Source organism: Tamandua tetradactyla, chromosome 5 (genome assembly GCF_023851605.1).
Source record: "Tamandua tetradactyla isolate mTamTet1 chromosome 5, mTamTet1.pri, whole genome shotgun sequence".
Taxonomy (NCBI): domain Eukaryota; kingdom Metazoa; phylum Chordata; class Mammalia; order Pilosa; family Myrmecophagidae; genus Tamandua; species Tamandua tetradactyla.
This window is the reverse complement of record NC_135331.1, coordinates 4,807,632-4,827,264: the sequence shown is the minus strand read 5'-3', so window position 1 is coordinate 4,827,264 and position 19,633 is coordinate 4,807,632. Positions and strand designations below refer to the sequence as shown.

The 19,633-nt window shown below is 37.4% G+C and overlaps 1 long non-coding RNA gene across 4 annotated transcripts in view; it reads left to right on the top strand.

Moving 5' to 3' along the window:
* LOC143683490 (uncharacterized) overlaps positions 1–19,633 on the top strand; it is a 351,853-nt gene that overhangs the window by 311,356 nt on the left and 20,864 nt on the right. For all 4 annotated transcript variants that reach the window (XR_013175468.1, XR_013175467.1, XR_013175466.1 and 1 more), the window contains one exon: positions 18,270–18,509. This is a non-coding gene — a long non-coding RNA (uncharacterized LOC143683490). The remainder of the gene's footprint in view (positions 1–18,269; positions 18,510–19,633) is intronic.

Here is a 19,633-nt window from a genome sequence, read left to right as displayed (position 1 = left end):
AAAGGCATATTGTCTCCTTACATGGACTTACCTGACCTTAAAAAGGTCCTTTCCCCTTTTTAAAACGTTGAGCGTGACCACCCTGTATCAGTGACAGGTGTGTCCCAGAGGCACGCAGGCCTGGCAGGGACAAGCAGAATGACATGAGTTCTGGCTTTCACAAACAGGCATCACTCTATAAAAACATAACATCATTTTTTGAATGTCAAGTAGACGAATGTTTCAGACCTGGACACAGTTGCCCCTCAGCATCAAAATAATTGAATATGGTAATGGCTCAGCATCTCGCTTAAAGTTATAATAGGAGCATGTACATTATTCTTAGAGAAGCCCATTTTTCACCAGCTTTTAACAGCCCACCTCCCTTCCCCACCACACAGAAGTAACCAGAATGTCTTATCTAAACCTCATACAACGATTCCTGAAGCCTAACAGCCCCGGAAGCAAATGTTCTTAGCCAGAGCAACATGCCCGTCAGCCAGTGAAGATGAATCCTTATTTAATCGAGCTAGAAATTACCCAACTCTGCAACGCAGGGGCGAGGTTACACCTGCCTGCCCATCAGCTGTTGACTGTGCATCCAGACTAGGTCCCCTTCAAAGACGCCCTCAGAACCCCTGGGCCTTTGCCTCCAGGCTGCAGACAGCAGGGATAATTATATAATTATCCATGTAATTACTTTTTTCTGGGGTCACAACATCAAATTCCAAAAGCCACCAGAGAATTGACCTCAATAAGTGAAGTGGGTAATTTGTGAACTTGAATGAACCAAGTGGTGTATGTCCCAATAAAGAGGGCAGCCAGGACCAAGTCCAGCCGGTGACTTCCAGCCAGAATGTGACCAGCACTGACTTTCTACCTTCTCAAGGGCCACAGAAAATACAATTGTTATTAAGCTTTTTATTTTAAAACAGTTTTAGATTTCCAGACTATTGTAAAGATAGTACAAAAAGTCTCTGCATACCCCACATCCACTATTACCTGTCATTAACACGTTGCATTATTGAGGTGCATTTGTTACAACCGACGAGCCCATGATAATACATTATTAGTGACCAAACTGTATAATTTGATCAGAAGGATATTACTTTTTTTTTAACATTTTTTGTTGTAAAATATAGCATATATACAAAAAAGCAATATATCGAATTTCAAAATACATTGTAACAGTTATAGAACAGATTTCAGAGTTTGGTATGGGTTATAGTTCCACAATTTCAGGTTTTTCCTTCTAGCTGTTCTAAGACACTGGAGACTAAAAAGAATTGTCAATATAATGATTCCATAGTCATACTCATTTGTTAGAAACTTCTCTGTTATAACTCCTCTTTCTCCTTTGATCCTTCTCCCAATCTTTAGGGATATTTGGGCTATGCCCATTCTAACTTTTTCTAGTGGAAAGGGGTGTAAACAATAAGAGATGGGGGATGGAACTGGTTGATGTTCTGGAGAGACTTGCACCTCTGGGTTTCAGAACTTATCTGGCCTATGAACCTCAGAAGGTTTTAGGTTTCTGAAAATCAACTTAGTGTATGCAACTTTTTTGTTTTAACTTTTTTTATTGTATAGTATAACATATATGCAAAGCAAAGAAATAAAAAAGCAATAGATTTCAAAGCACTCTTTAACAAGTAGTTACAAAACAGATCCCAGAGTTTGTCATGGGCTACCATATGATCCTCTCAGATTTTTCCTTCTAGCTGCTCCAGAATATAAGAAGCTAGAGGGCTTAAATACTTTTTTATCATCGCAGTTGACTTTTTTCCTTCCTTTTTTCTGTGAAAAAATAACATATATATGCAAAAAAACTATAAATTTCAAAGCACAGCACAATTAGCTATAGAACATATTTCAGAATTTGACGTGGGTTATAATACCACAATTTTAGGTTTTTACTTCTAGCTGTTCTAAAATACTGGAGACTAAAAGAGGTATCAATTTAATGATTCAGCATTCATTTTTTCATTTGTTAAATCCTATCTTCTCTGTATAACTCCACCATCACCTTTGTTTTAGTAAGTACATAAATTAAAAATATTGACATTACACACGAACATATGGGTTAGCCCATATTGTGAAAATGGTAAATGAACTCAACAAAAGGATATGTCCCATTTTCTCTTATCTGCACTCATCAGTGTCAATTTTGTATGAATATTTTTGTCTCTTTTAGATGTTCCCATTTATAAAAAGACCTCTGCACACTTTTCCTCACCTTTTGTTCCCTGATGGATGGGAAGTTTTGCATACAAATTTTGGCTGTTTTATCTGCAATAGTTGCTGTAGGTCAGCATAACAATAAAATACTTTTCTCTTCTTAAAAAGTGAGTTTTTTTAATAATTATGAAGCGATTTTACCATTTTGGCAGAGGAAGTCTAGAAGATTCGAGGATACGTTCTTTGATATAGTGACATACTGGGGTATGAGCCATTTAAATGCACAAATGGGGTGGATCCTCTCGATGGTTCAATGACAAATGCCTTTTAAACAAACTTCTAGTTAGTGCTTGGCATTGTGGGGAAAGTGCTGAACTGAAGGCAGGGGACTAGATACCATTTTCAATTTATATAATAAGAAGCAGTTCTGTATAACATTCTGTAGAGTCTTTGCAGTCTCATGGCCATATCATTTTAAATGTGCAACGTGGCTTCTCTTCTTACAAAGCTTTTATCTCAGGCATGCATTTAATACTCAATTTTTTGATCACCACTTTCCCATTACTGATGTCCACTGAATAGCTTCAATAAAGCTGATTTTCATCCTGAGATTGGGAATGTTTGAACATTGTCTCCATCTGATTTTTTTTTGTCTTTAAAAGTTTGTTTTGAGTCTTTAATATAGAATCTTCCACATCTTTACTTAATAGGTCCAATCATTCCCCTAGTTTCTTGACTATACAGAGAATATCCACCATCACCTTTGATCTTTCCATCCCTCCCTTTAGGAGTGTTTAGGCTATGGCCATTCTAAATTTTTCATATTGAAAGGGTCTGTCACCAATATGAGGCAGAGAGATGGAACTATCTGATGTTCTGGAGAGGCTGAACTAAGTTTCAGGACTTATCTGGACCAGGGACCCATTTGGATTTTGTAGGTTTTTGGAAAATTTCTCTAGTGCCTAGAACCCTTGTGGAATCTTATATATTGCCCTAGGTGTTCTTTAGGATTGGCTGGAATGGGCCTGGTTGGGAGTTGGCAGGTTATGATAGGTAGCAGGGTCTACCTGAAGCTTGCCTAAGAGCAACCTCCAGAGTAGCCTCTTGACTCTATTTGAATATTCTCTCTGCTTCTGATACTTTATTAGTTACACTTCTTTTTCCCCTTTTGGTCAGGATATATTTATTGATCCCACAGTGGTAGGACTGGATTCATCCCTGGGAATCATCTCCCATGTCACCTGGGAGACTTTCACCCCTGGATGTCATGTCCCTTATAAGGGGGAGGGCAATGATTTCACTTGCACAGTTGAGCTTAGAGAGACTGAGGCCACATCTGAGCAACAACAGAAGTCCTCCAGAAGTAACTCTTAGGTATGCCTATAGGAAGTGTAAGCTTCTCCACTACCTACATAAGCTTCACAAGAGTAAACCTCATGTCGAGGGCATGGCCTATTTGATTTGGGTGTCCCTAAAGTTTGACACAGTATTAGGGGATTCCCTGGTAGTAAAGTTTAATAGTTCCGTATTCTTTCTCCCATCCCTCAGAAGACTTTGCCAATACTGTTTGATTATCTGCTTAATATACTCTAGGATGTATCCAGGCATTGTAGTAAGTTTTATAGGATTAAAGGGCCTCTTTCTTATTCTGGGCTCCTGTGTTTCAGTTGCTCAAATGAGCTATACAGATAGGTTGAATTAGATTATGCACTACAGAAAATTTCAGTTACAGATCCAATAAACCTTTCTCCAATTGGTCTCAAAGAGTATGTGTGGTTCTAAAAAATAGACACTGTCTTCCTTACCCCTATGTTCTGAATTACTTTGACCCCAACCTGTTCAGCTTCGTTCTTATCTCTAAATTGATATATATATTTATATATTTATCATCTCTAAATTTATATATATATATAAAACAATTTTTATATATATATGAAACTATATATATATATATATAAAACAATCTCTCAAAATCCGGAAATAATAATCACTACTCCAGACTTCATGGAGTGCTCTAAAAGCTTGCAATCTAAGCCGCTCTTTTCTTATAGGCATTTTTTAAACGTGATCATACCATTTTTATTCTTTTCTTTCTAAAGGCTTATTTTGTCTCACCAAATGTCCCACATGTTCATTCACATTGTTGCATGCCTCACAACTTTGTTCCTTTTTGTAGCAGCACAACCCTCGTACATGAGTATATACCAATGTTCACCAATCTAATTCTCAGTCAGTGCATCCCTAAGCCACCTGCATTCATCGGGTATCATTTATAGAGCTTCAAGTCCACAGTCCATCAACATTCTCAATTTTAGATAATTTTGTTGTTCCCAAGAGAAAGAAAACCAATAAACACACCCTCACCAAATTGGGTATCTAAACCTCCTCTTAACTCTTGTCCTTTCCCCCATTATTTACCTCTGCTGTTGCTGTGGTAGTGCTGATGGTTTCCTTTTGAACGCAGCATGCAATAGCAGTTTCCCTCTTGTACCCTGGACTTAAACATTCTTTGTACAAGAGTCATATCTTTGGAATAATTCTTGTAAGAACTAATTCATATTTCTAGTGTTAATCAGTGGGACACATAGATCTATACAACCCCTTTCAATCTTGTTCTTCTTCAATATGACAATATTACTTATAGACCCACAAGAAAATCACCTTCACTCCTATCTGTTCTCTTACATTGGAGTTCAACCTTATTAGCTAACGGTTCACCCTTCTCTAGCTTCTATGTATCTCTAAGTCCTCTTTATTCTGTATTATGAGCCTCTGATTATAACTGTATATTGGTCATAAAAGTGAAATAATATAGTATCTATCCTTTTGTGTCTGGCTAATTTCACTCAGCATTATGTCCTCAAAGCTCATCCATCTTGTCATGTGCTTTAGGATGTCATTTTGTCTTCCTGATGCATAATATTCCATCTTATGTATATACCGCATTTTGTTGATCCAGTCGTCTGTTCATGGGCATGTGGTTTGTTTCCATTTTTTGGCGATTGTGAATAATGCTGCTATGAACATCGGTGTGCAAATGTCTGTTTGTGTCATTACTTTCAGCTCTTCTGGGTATATACCAAGTAGTGCTATTGCTGGGTTGTAGGGCAACTCGATATTTTGGCAGTTTCCTGAGGATCCTCCAAACAGTCTTCCATAGTGGCTGCACCATTATACATTCCCACCAGCATTGCATAAGTGTCCCAGTTTCTCCACATCCTCTCCAACATTTATAGTTTCCTGTTTATTTAATAGCAGCCATTCTTAAAGGTGTGAGGTGGTATCTCATTGTAGTCTTGATCCACATTTCCCCTATAGCCAGTGAAAATAAGCATCCCTTCATGTCCTTTTGAGCCATCTGTATTTGCTCTTCAGAAAAAGGCCTATTCATATCTTTAGCCCATTTTATAATTGAAGTTGTTTGTTCTTTTGTTGTTGAGTTGTATGATTTCTTTGCATGTACAGGAAATCAAGCCTTTGTCTGATATGTGATTTCCAAATATTTTCTCCCATTGGGTTGCCTACTTCTTCACCTTATTGACAAAGTCATTTGAAGTGCAGAAGCATTTGATTTTGAGGAGTTCCCATTTATCTATTTTTTTCTTTTGTTGCTTGTGCTTTGAATATAAAGTTTAGGACGCTACCTCCTATTATTAGGTTTTCAAGATGTTTCCCTATGTTTTCTTCTAGAAACTTTATGGTGCTCAATCTTATGTTTAGGTGTTTGATCCACTTTGAGTTAATTTTTATGTAAGGTGGAAGATAGGGGTCCTCTCTCATTCTTTTGGCTATTGACATCCAGTTCTTCCATGCCCAATTATTGAAAAGACTATTTTGTTCAAGTTCAGAGGATTTGGGGGCCTTGTCAAAAATCAGTTGAACATAGATTTGGTGGCCATTTTCTGCATTGTTAATTCAATTCCATTGGTCAATGCGTCTGTTTTTGTGCCAGCACCATGTTGTTTTGACCACTGTGACTTTATAATAGACTTTACAGTCAGTTAATCCTCCCACTTCATTCTTCTTTTTTAGGAGGCTTTTAGCTATTTGGGGTCTCTTTCCCTTCCAGATGAATTTGGAATTAGCTTTTCCAAATCTTCAAAGTAGGTTGTTGGAATTTTGATTGGTGCTGTGTTGAATCTGTAGATCAATTTGGGGAGAACTTACACCTTAAGTATATTTAGCCTTCCTTTCTGTGAACAGGGAATGTCTTTCCACCTATTTAGATCTCCTTTGATTTCTTTTAGCACTGTTATATAGTTTTCTGTGTACAAGTCCTTTACATCCCTAGTTAGTTCATTTCTAAGTACTAGATTCTTTTAGTTGCTGTTTTGAATGGAATTTTTTCCTTAACTGAAACTTCAGCTAGGTCATTGCTTGTGTATAGAAACATTACTGATTTTTGCACATTAATTTTATATCCTGCCACCCTGCTGAATTTGTTTATTAGCTCAAGTAACTTTTCTGTAGATTTATCAGGATCTTCCAAATATGGTATCATATCATCTGCAAATAATGGGAGTTTTACTTCTTCCTTTCCAATTTGGATGTCTTTTATTTCTTTGTCCTGCCTTATTGCTCTAGCTAGAACTTCTGGCACAATGTTGAATAATAGTAGTAACAGTGGGCATCCTTGTCTTGTACCTGATCTTAGGGGGAAGGCTTTCAGTCTTTCTCCATTGAGTACAATGCTGGCTATCAGTTTTTCATATATTCCCTTTATCCTATTGAGGAAGTTACCTTGTTTCCTATCTTTTGGAGTGTTTTTATCAGAAAAGGATGCTGAATTTTGTTGAATGCTTTTTCAGCATCAATCAAAATGATCATATGATTTTCCCTTTCGATTTGTTAATGTGCTCTATTACATTAATTGATTTTCTTGTGTTGAACCATCCTTGCATTCCTGGTATAAACCCCATTTAGTCATGGTGTATAATTCTTTTAATGTGCTGTTGGATTCAGTTTGCTAATATTTTATTGAGAATTTTTGCATCTGTGTTCTTTAGGGAGATTGGCCTGTAGTTTTCCTTTCTTTTATTCTAGTTTGCTAGCTGCCAGAATGCAATATGTCAGAAATGGGAATGGCTTTTAAAAAGGGGAATTTAATAAGTTGCTAGTATACAGTTCTAAGGCCAAGAAAATGTCCCAATTAAAACAAATGTCTAATCTAAGGCATCCAGGGAGAGATAGCTTGATTCAGGAAGGCCGGTGAAGTTCAGGGTTTCTCTCTCAAGTAGAAAGGGATATTGTGAATATGTTCACCATTTCTCTCTCATCTGGAAAGGCATGTGGCAAACACAGCATCATCTGTTAGCTTTCTCTCCTGGCTTCCTGTTTCATGAAGCTCCCTGGGAGGCATTTTCCTTCTTTTTTTTTTTTTTTTTTCAATCTACTAAATTTATTTTAACATTTGTTCCCCCTATTGTTTATTTTTCCATATATTCCATATATTTTACTCATCTGTCAACAAGGTAGATAAAAGGAGCATCAGACACAAGGTTTTCACAATCACACAGTCACATTGCCAAAGTTATATCATTATACAATCATCTTCAAGAAACATGGCTACTGGAACACAGCTCTACATTTTCAGGCATTCCCTCCAGCCTCTCCATTACATCTTAACTAGCAAGGTGATATCTATTTAATGTGTAAGAATAACCTCCAAGATAACCTCTCGACTCTGTTTGGAATCTCTCAGCAGTTGACACTTTATTTTGTCTCATTTCACTCTTCTCCCTTTTGGTCAAGAAGGCTTTCTCAATCCCTTGATGCTGAGTCCCAGCTCATTCTAGGATTTTTGTCCCATGCCTGGGAGTCATGTTGCATGTAGACAGGGGTAGGGCAGTGAGTTTGCTTGTTGTGTTGGCTGAGAGAGAGAGAGAAAGGCCACATCTGAGAAACAAAAGAGATTCTCTTGGTGTTGACTCTTAGACCTAATTTTAAGTAGGCTTAACCTATCCTTTGGGGGGTTAAGTTTCATATGAACGAACTCCAAGATTGGGGGCTCAGACTTTTGCTTTGGTTATCCCCACTGCTTGTGAGAATATCAAGAATTCTCTACTTGGGGAAGTTGAATTTTCCCCCTCTCTCCCCATTCCCCCAAGGGGACTTTGTAAATACTTTTTTATTCACTGTTCAAATCACTCTGGGATTTATTGGGGCATCACTCTGGATAACGTATAAAATTTTATGCCCTACTCAAGGTTTCATGTATTTATGGTGTTCAATTAAGCTGTCCACATTAGTTATCTTAGGAAATGCACTAGTCAAAATATAAATTTTGTACCTAATAAACATTTTTTGTTTTAGTTTCACACAAAAGTTAAAATTTTAAAATATTAATTACCATCTGTTTTCAGCACTCTGCAGTATTGACATTCCTTTGTTCTTCCACATGCAAAAACATTTTTAAATTTGCACATTTAGTCAGTATCATTATATACTCTAGGCATTCCTAGATTATACTATCTCAGTCATTATCATCTATCTTTCTTTCTGATTTCATTTGTGCCCTCAGCCCTCTTCCCTCTATCATTCTCACATTCAGCTTCATTCAGTGTTCTGACATTATTGTATTACAGTTAGGTAGTATTGTGCTATTCATTTCTGAATTTTTACAATCAGTCCTGTTGCACAGTCTGTGTCCCTTCAGCTCCAATTACCCAATATCTTACCCTATTTCTATCTCCTGATGTTCTCTGTGTAACATTCTTTATGCTTAGCATTTCTAATCTCCAGTCCCAGTAAAAAGAAAAGGAATTCTAAATCACATATCCCCAGATCTTTCTGTGCCTAGCCCTCACCCGTACCTGCTTTTGGTGATTGAGCCTTAAAGCAGGAATTGGTTGCACAGACAGAAAAACATCATGCTTGCTGGGCCTGAAAGTTTTAGGTGAGGACCACAGAATTTTGAAATTCCTATCTCTTCCTTTATCAATTTCCAATTATTAGATTTATTTTACAAAAATTTGTGACCATGAACATTGGAAAAGGTGTTTGTTTTTTCCAGAGGCATCTCTGGCCAGTTTCGACTGCCCTAAGGAAATTCCAGAGACAGTTTCTTTCTAATTTTCTGGTTTGTTTAAACTAATTACAAAGCTAAGGTTTTGAATCTTGCCATTCAGAGAAGTTTTATATTTCTCTTTTTACTCTTTTGCCTCAGAAGTATCAATTTGTATATTTATGTCAGGCATCTACTTATTTTTTTTCTATTATCATTTTATTTCTTTTTCTGTTGTCTTTTTATTTCTTTTTCTAAATCGATGCAAATGTACTAAGAAATGATGAATATGCAATTATGTGATGATATTAAGAATTACTGATTGTATATGTAGAATGGAATAATTTCTAAAGGCATTTTCCTTCTTAATCTCCAAAGGTCTCTGGCTGGTGGACTCTCTGCTTCTTATGGCTATATCCTATTCTGCCCTTTCAGAATCTCTCTTTCATAGGATTCCAGTAAAGTAATCAAGACCCACCTAGAATGGATGGAGACATGTCTCCACCTAATCTAGCTTAACAACCACTCTCGATTGAGTCATATCTCCAGGGAGATGATCTAATTAAAGTTTCAAACATACAGTACTGAATAGGTATTAGAAGAAACGGTTGCCTTTGCGAAATGGGATTAGGATTAAAACATGGCTTTTCTAGGGTACATAAATCCTTTCAAGCTAGCACAGTATCTTTATCCGGTTTTTGTATTTAAGATGGTATTATGTTCATAAAATGAGTTAGGTAGACTTCCTTCTTCCTCAGTTTTTTGGAAAAATTTGAGCAGGATTGGTGTTCCTTCTTTTTGTAATGTTTGATAAAATTCCCCTGTGAAGCCATCTTGCCCTGTGCTTTTCTTTGTAGGAACATTTTGATGACTGATTGAATCTCTTTATTTGTGATTGGTTTGTTGAGATTTTCTATTTCTTCCTGAGTCAATGTAGCTTATTTGTATGTTTCCAAGAATTTTTCCATTTCATCTAAGTTTTCTAGTTTGTTGGCATATAGTTGTTCATAGTATCCTCTTGTGATTTCTTTTATTTCTTCAGGATCTGTGGTAATATACCCCTTCTCATTTCTGATTTTATTTGCATCCTCTCTCTTTTTTTCCTTGTCAGTCTTGCTAGTGGCCCATCAATTTTATTGATTTTCTCAAAGAACCACCTTTTGGTTTTATTGACTTCCTATTGTTCTTTTTTTCTCCCATTCATATATCTCTGCTTTAATTTTTGTTATTCTTCATCTTCTATTTTCTTTGAGGTTAGTTTGCTATGCTTTCTCAAGTTCCTCCAGGTGTGCTATTAAGTCCTTGACTTTTGCTCTTTCTTGTTTTTGAATATAGGCATTTAGGACAATAAATTTCCCTCTCAGCACAGCTTTGCTGCATCCCTGAAGTTCTGATAAATTGTATTCTTATTCTCATTCATCTCCAGATAGCTACTCATTGCTCTAGCAATTTCTTCTTTGTCCCACCAGTTGTCTAAGAGTGTGTTATTTAATCTCCATATATTTGTGAATGTTCTCATTCTTTGGTGGTTATCACCAAAGATCCAGCTTCATCCCATTGTGATCAGAGAAAGTGCTTTGAATAATTTCGTTGTTTTTAAATTTATAAATTTATAAAGACGTGTTTTGTGCCCCAGCGTATGATCTATCCTGGAGAATGTTCCATGAACTTTGGAGAAGAAAATGTATATCTGTTCTAGTTTGCTAGCTGCCGGAAAGTAATATACCAGAAATGGAATGGCTTTTAAAAGGGAGAATTTAATGAGTTGCAAGTTTACAGTTCTAAGGCTGAGAAAATGTCCCAATTAAAACAAGTCTATAGAAATGTCCAATCAAAGGCACCCAGGGAAAGATACCTTGGTTCAAGAAGGCCGATGAAGTTCAGGGTTTCAAGGCACATGGCGAACACAGTCAGGGCTTCTCTCTCGGCTAGAAGGGCACATGGCAAATACGGTGTCATCTGCTAGCTTTCTCTCCTGGCTTCCGGTTTCATGAAGCTCCGCGGGAGGCGTCTTCCTTCTTCATCTCCTAAGGTCGCTGGCTGGTGGACTCTCTGCTTCGTAGTGTTGCTCTCTCTGAATCTCTCATTCTCCAAAATATTTCCTCTTTTATAGGACTCCAATAAACCAATCAAGATCCACCCAAATGGGTGGAGGCATGTCATCCCCTAATCCAATTTAACTACCATTCTTGACTAAATCACATAATCCAGGGAGATGATCTCATTACAGTTTCAAACATACAGTATTGAATAGAGATTATTCTACCTTTATGAAATGGGATTTATATTAAAACATGGCTTTTCTTAGGGGGCATACTTCCTTTCAAACCAGCACAATATCCTTGTGTTTTGGGGTACAATGACCTATATATGTCTGTTAAGTCTAATTCATTTATGAGTTGTTTAACTTCTCTATTTCCTTGTTAATCTTCTGTCTGGTTGTTCTATCTATAAACATTTATGATTGTTATATCTTCTTGGTGAATTGACCCTTTAATTTGTATGTAATATCCTTGTTTGTCTCTTACGATGTCTTTACATTTAAAGTCTATTTTGTCCGATATTAGTATAACTACTCCTGCTTTCTTTTGGTTACAACTTGCATGGAAAATCTTTTTCCATCCTTTCACTTTCAAACCATTCATATCTTTGTGTCTAAGATGAGTCGCTTGTAAGTAGCATATAACTGGATTGTGTTTTTTAATCCATTCTGCCCATCTGTATCTTTTAATTGGTAAGGTTAGTCTGTTAACATTCAAAGTTATTATTAAAAAGGCATTTCTTGAATCCAACACCTTATATTTTTTATTTTACTTGTCAGATCTGTATATTCTTTTCCCTCTTTCTCTTTATATTCTGCAAATTACCTTTATTGGTACTCTTCAATTCTGTGCCCTCCTCCAGACCTCCCTCTCCTGTCTTTTTTCTTTTTCAGCCTGTAGAACTCCTTTTAGTATTTCTTGTAGGGCCAGTCTCTTGTTGACAAATTCTTTCAGTACTTCTTTGTCTGTGAAAATTTTAATCTCTCCCTCAGTTTTGAGGACAATATGGCTGGGTACAGAATTCTTGGCTGGGAGTATTTTTCTTTCAGGATCTTAAATATATCATACCACTGCCTTCTCACCTCCATGGTGCTAGTTGAGTAGTCTGAACTCAGTCTTATTTGGTTTCCCTTGTATGTAGTAGATTTTTTTTCTCTTGCCACTCTCAGGATTGTCTGCTTCTCTTCAACATTTGACAGACTGATTAGTATGTGCTTTGGGGAAGGCCTATTTGGATTTATTCTGTCTGGAGTTTGTTGGGCTTCTTTGACTGTATATTTATGTCCTTTTGAAGGGTTGGGAAGTTTTCCCCCATTATATCCTCAACTACTCTTCCTAGCCCTTTACTCCTCTCTTCTCCTTCTGGTACACCAATGATTCTTATATTTATATGCTTTGTTTTGTCTATCATTTCCCTGAGATCCTATTCAAATTTTTCTATCTTTTTTGCCATTTGCTGTTTTCAGTCTTCGAAGTCAGTCAATTATCCTGTCCTATATATCACTTTTTCTTTCTTCTGTCTCTCCAAATCTGGTGTTGTGTGCGTCTAGTATGTTTTTTATTTGGTCAACAGAGTCGTTAATCTCTGTGATATCTGCTATTTTCTATTTCTCCTTTCAAATTCCTCTTTATGCTCTTCTACTGTCTTCTTTATCTCCTTTATGTCATTTGCCATTCCACTTCTTTTATTAAGTAGAATTGTATGAACATCTTTGATTAGTTGTTCCAACATCTGTGTCTCCTCTGGTGTTTTAGTTTGGTCATTAGGCTGGGCTACGTCTGTCTCATTGTGATGTGTTTAGTGATCTTCTCCTGTCTTTGTGGCATGTAAATATCTTGATTGATTTACTCTGGGAGTTGATTTCTTTCAGTAGTCTAAGGCCTTGTGTTTGCAGGATGGTTGTACAGAAGGGAGTAGGGTATGGGGTGGGGTGCTCAGTGTGGAGATTTGTTTCAGGGTAGGTGTAGGTGCAGATTGGGGATATTAGGCTGGTGCTATGAATGTGGGCTCCCAGCAGACAGGGAGGATGTAGCTAGGCTGGTGCACTGGTCTGGGGTGTGTAATCCTGGTGTGTGCTGGTCTAAGGCCTGGGGCTCTTGGTGAGCATGCATAGAGCTGTGGCAACAGGTTGGCATAATGCCTTCATGTATTGGGATCAGATGTGACCCCGGCGCTTATGTCTGCACTTTCTCAGAGCTGGGAAGCATAGCTGAGGGCCATGAGCATGCGTGGGTCTAGGAGTGCCTAAAACTGATGTGCAGAGCTCAGAGGAGGTGGGGGGAGGCTGTGTGACACTATGGGTGGGGGCCAGGAGAAGCCTGGGTATGGAGGTTAGTGCTTGCAACCCTTATGCGCTGGCAGCAGCCCTCAGGGAACAGGGAGGGAGTGCTTGGGAGGGATGCAGAAGAGGCGGATTGGGCTGCACTTGGGGTGGGGATGTGAGACGGGTACATGCACTGGGGGCTGGTGGGGTGGGGGTGCCTGGAGCACCAGGAATAGAGTGGGTGACAGGGTTTGGGTGCATGGGGTTTGGGGTGAATTGCCGGTCATGGGGCTGCACTGGTGAGTGCATCATGCCCAAGGAATGCAGCCTGGCTTGCTTCCGAGTCCTCGGCTCCCATCCATGCACTCTTGTGGGGTCTGTACCTCAACGTCAGTCTCCAGCTTTCTGCCTCTTAGTTCCTCAGCATCTGCAACTAGGGCCACCCTATGTGGTGCAGAAGGCTCTCCCAGGTCAGCCACACTCCAGAATTGCCACATCAGTTGCTCTCTGGTCCCTTCTCTAACTTTTCCGTAGAGCAGGGCTGATCTCAAGCTACTCTATTTGGCCACCTTCCTGAAATTTAAGTTCTGTATGCAACTTTTGTAGGATCTCACATAAAGCCCTGGATGTTCTTTAGGGTTAACAGGAATAGTGTTGGGTGAGGTTTGGCAAACTGTGGCAATTAGCAGTATCTAACTGAAGCTTGCATGCAAGTAGCCTCCAGAATAGCCTCCCAAATCTATTTGAACACTCTTTGCCACTGAAATGTTATTTTGTTACATTTCTTTTCCGCCTTTTGGTCAGGAAAGCATTGTCTATCCCATGGTGCCAGGGTCAGACTCATCCCTGGGAGTCATGTTGCCACAGAGACTCATAACCCTGGACATCATGTCCCAAGTTGGGGGGAGGGGGGTAGGTAATGACTTTCCTTGCAGAGTTGGGCTTAGAAAGAGAGAGAGACCACATCTGAGCAACAAAAGAGGTTTTCTGGAAGTAACTCTTAGGCATAATTGTAGGTAGCCTTAGCTTCTCCATTACAAAAATAAATTTCATAAGAGCAAGCGTCAAGATCAAGAGCTTGGCCTCCTAACTTGGGAGTCCCTAGTGTTTGAGAGAGTACCAGGGGTTTCCCAGGTGGGAAAGTTTAATAGTTCTATATTTTTAGGAGATTTTAAATTTTACAGTAAGTCATTCTCATTTTTTACATGATCATTGCATTTGGCAGAATAACACTCCTTCTTCTCCCCTTCCCCAGATCTCTCTGCCCCAATCCCTGGAAACTGAGTATCTTATTTACATGTCAAAAGAGACTTTGCAGATGATATTAAATTAATGATCCTGAGGTGAGGAGATTATTCTAGTTATCCAGATGGGTCTGATTTCATCACATGCGTCCCTGATAGAGAGAGGTAGGAACATCGGAGTCCGGGAAGGGGACTTGACAGTGGAGACAGAGGTGCAGGGCCAAGAGCTGAGAAAAACAGGAGGCCTCTAGAAGCTGGAAAAGGCAAGGAAACAGGTTCTCCCCCAGAGTCTCCAGAAGGAACGTGACCCTGGCAACACCTTAACAGTAGCCTAGTAAGGCCCATTTTAGACTTCTCATCTCCAGGACTATGAGAGAATAAATTTGTGGTCTCTTGAGCCACTAAGTTTGTAGTAATTCATTACAGTAACAAAATGAAACTAACACAGTCATTAATTCAATTAAAAGAAAAACATTCTGCCAGCTAAGCACAGGCTCAGCCCCGGGTTGCCACTTTGCATAAGGCAAACATCTATTTGAGCATCAGACCTCCTGGGTGATACTGGCTGCAAAGAACACGGGTCAAGCCTCTCTGTCTGCCTCTCAGACCCTGGCACAGCAGCGGGCAGTGGAAGGGGCTGATGCAAATGTGTGAATGCCTTCCACACAGCCAAATCAGTTCTACATATTGTTGATCTCCCTAGGCAAGGAGTAACACTTTTCTTCGTTATTCTAGGCAAGAAGTGTGAGAAATAGAGTCTCTATTTATCTCTCACCTATAGGTCTCCCGAAACATATTTCCGTATTTCTAAGCTACTTTACATCTTTGGTGAGACAGGTACTTACAGATTGCAGGTGAAGTATCATCTGCAATGAGTAACTATGCAGAGAGAGTAACTATGTTTTAAAAGAAGAGCAGAGAAAGCACCGTGTCAGAATTCATTGTCAGCCTTTCCAATTCCAAGGGTCTAGAGGAAAAAGCTCACTGGCCTATTTTGCTTTCTTTTAACTAAAAGAATTTAAGTGGTAAAACTTTTCTTTTGTTTGACTTATGCCCCAGGGTTGAATACAGCATGAATCAAAATCGGCACCAAGATAAAGGACTAAGGTTGGACTAAGGACAAGAAAATCATCAAAATCCTTAACCTCGAACCCTCTGCAAAGGCCAGCTCTTGGGCTCCATTAGACACTATTTATCCTATAGAAAGAGAATTCAAAGGCAGGGTGAGGAGACCACCCACTCATGAAGCAGAGAAACAAGGATCTGAATTAACACATTAATTATAGAAGATAAAATAAGCAGATGTTCCATAAGAAGAAATAGAAAGAATAGTCATTTAAAGACCTAATTCTAAAGATCTTCCAAAATTGAAAGTAGTGTGTCTTCAAATTCAAAAATTTATATCAATGAAATTTAAAAAATAACAAAATATCCATATCGAGATAACATATAGATAAATCTAAGCAAACTTTTAAACTAATGACAGTAAAATCAATAAGAATTATGAGGAATCTAATAATCATTAAATTTGAGGTTATAAAAATAAGGTGATGGTAAAATTCTAGGTAGTATGGTACATAATTCTTGCCATTTTTTGCATTATATTTTTTAAGATTATGTGTTTAGGTTGCATATAATTTTAAATCGTATTAAAGTGACCTAATATTCAGAGTTTAAAAACCCAAGCATATTATAGGAGTCATTCAAATAATATAATGATACGGGAAGAATAAAGGGAAAGTAATGGAAAAAGTGTGTCCAATAAATAGCAGCCAGAGAAAACCCGATGTAGCTTTCTTCAGTAGTATAGAAAATAGTCGTCAAGGCAAAAAACTATAGATATAAATAGAACACTAAATAATGATTAAAATAGTGATTTATAAGAAAAATGTCATAAACTTGAAGTTAATGTATTTAGCCACATAATCTTGAAATATGTAATGTATATATTGTCAAAGTTATTAGGTGAATTTGACAAATCCTTTATAAGTGGAGGAGGATTGGAAATTCATATGTCAAGCAGAAAGATTTGTAACAAAATATTTGAACAAGTTTTAACCAAAGGAAATATAGAGAATCTTGCACAATTAAATGAAAGAGTATGCATTCTTTCCAAACACACAAGTCATTTCAGAATTTCTCAAAGAATATCAAAAAACATTTTTTTCCTTTCAGAACGCTGTAAAGAGCAATGGAAAGTAGAAGAAAGGAAAGATTCAAAAATTACAAAAGTTAGTGAAAAAGAACTCAAAGGACCAACTCAGAGAATCAATAAAATCATAGTGATTCTTTGAAGAAACTAAGAAAATAATTGAAACCATTTTTTTTTTTTTTTTTTTTTTTTTTTTTTTTAGAGAGAGGGAGGAAAGGAAGGAAAGACAGAGAAGGAAGGAAGGGAGGAAGAAAGGGAAACATTTTTAAACATTTTCTTGTTTTATTATATTTTGTTTGTTTGTTTGTTTTTTACATGGGCTGGGGCCGGGAATTGAACCGGGGTCCTCCAGCACGGCAGGCAAGCATTCTTGCCCGCTGAGCCACCGCGGCCCGCCCTGAAACCATTTTTAAAGACAGATCAAAGGAAACTATATACATATACATATGCATACATGCAAACACATATACACACACCAGTTAACAATTAAGGACACAAGAATAGATGGTTGTGGATAAATTAGCATCGTTGGGGAAAATCAGAGATAGTTTTCCTCCTAATTATCAAACTTCTGTCTCAGCTTCAGACAAGGGAGACCAAGTAAGAAACATAAGCCGTGTGGATGAACTTTTGCTTAATTTTTGTTCGGCTCTTAGGAAACACATAAGTTAACATTCTATTTGAGGGCAGAGCTAATAAAGCATATGACATGCCAGAATGATTGGGATCACGTGTGATGCTAGGATAGGAATTAATTATTAGCAGAAAAACATGCCAACAGACGCCTTTGCAAACTTAACTCTAACATGAAAATAAGAGGAATGTTGGCGGAGCTTGTGAGCCAGCACTGACAAGTGTCACGTGGAAGAAGTGCCTCGCACCAGACCAGATGCATGCAGGCTCCCTTTCTGGGTGAGCTTTCCGTGGTGGCCACGTCTGGTCTGTGTTCACACAAACCCCCATGTTTCCGTGTCCACACGCTCCCTTTATGTTTACGGTGTGGTGTGTACTTAGCGTGGATGGAATAACGATTGAAGAGGAAGGGCTTGTAAGACTTGACAGAAAATAACTTAGTGGAAATAACTATTTTTAAAATACCAAACTTGGTTCTTTCGGAGATTTTGTTGCCTATATAGAAGTTTACTTTTCAGAACAAGAGGAATTGATAGGAAATTGTTGTTAACATTATTATAAATGTTACCATTTTGAATGCCCACTAGGCCAGATACTTAAAAAAATAATAACATCTTGAATCTTTACAACACCCACCAAGAGATATTATCCACACTTACAGGTCAAAAAACTCAAGGCATGGCATTAGTTATGGTGGATTTAGGATTGCAATCCCTGTCTATTTCAAACAAAAGCCATACTGTTTTTCAAGCATTGTTATCCTTTCAATTAAAGGTCAAGGTATTTGAACAAAGCTGATTTCCCAACCAAAATAATGAAAGATGTCCCTGCGAAAATATCCATCAACAGCAACATTGAGGTAAAGACCTTCCAGGTAAACAAAGCCTGCCTTTGTTCTAAGAAGACCCGTTCTAAAGGAAATAACAAAGAATGTTCTTCAGACAGAAGGAAATAATCTCAAGTCTTGGGAAAAAAAGACAAGAAGGGATAAGACCGCCAGAAAGTGTAAAAAATGTAAGTAAATGATGACTACATAAAACAATAATAAAATGAATTGCTTGAGGTATTTAATGTATATGTGTACATGCATAGACACTGGCACACATTTAGAAGGTACATAAATGAAGTTAAAGGTTCCAAGATTGTTGCACTTTCCTAAAAAAGAAGAAGAGTAATAATTAATATTAGCTATTAATATTATTATTTTAATTAATATCAAATAGTCATGTTACAATCTCTAAGGTAATCACTAAAAGCATAGTAAAATAATTTTAATCTCCTAATTAAGAGATTAACAGCATTAAACTTTTTCATTTGAAAGGAGACAAAATAGGAAAAATTGACAAAACAAAAAACATTATAAATTGACATATTTTAACCCAAAAGTATTAGGAATTATATTACTTGCAGAGAGAATAAATCTTCCATTTAAAAGACAAATTGTCTCTCTGGACTAAAATCAAATGTTATTTATAGGAGGCTTACATAAAACAGAGATTTAGAAAGGTTGAAAAAATTATACCTTGCAAACAGTAATAAAAGAAGATTGTGTGTCTAAAATAATATTTGATAAAGTAGACCTTAAGATAAAATGCGTAAGGAGAAATAAATAAGGATACTTCATAATCATTATGAAATAATGAAAATTTAAACTCACTGAGAAGATACAATGATTTTTAATTTGTTTTCACCTACATGGAATAAGCAATAAGAATTTAAAGCAAAAATTGACCAAACTAAAAATGAGAAATGGATAGATGCACATTCAGAGTGGGGGTTTTAATTTACTTCTCTCAGTAGTCAGAAAATACAAACAAAAACAGAACTAATATAAAATATTTTAAGAACATAATTAAGAAAATTGGTTATATCCACATACGTGCATTATGTATTATATATGTTTATATGTGTGTGCAGCCTTCAGCAACTACAGAATGTATTTTCTTTTCAAGCACACTTAAAATACTGGCAAATTTTATCATATATTAGGCCTAAAAGCAAATGTCAGCATACTTCAAATAATTAAAAAAAATATACATAAATGCAAAATTTTAGTATTAGGGAAAACTAGAGTGGGGAGGGGCAGGTATGTGGAGAGTCTACTTTCTGCCTGATTTTTCTGTGAGCCTACAACTTCT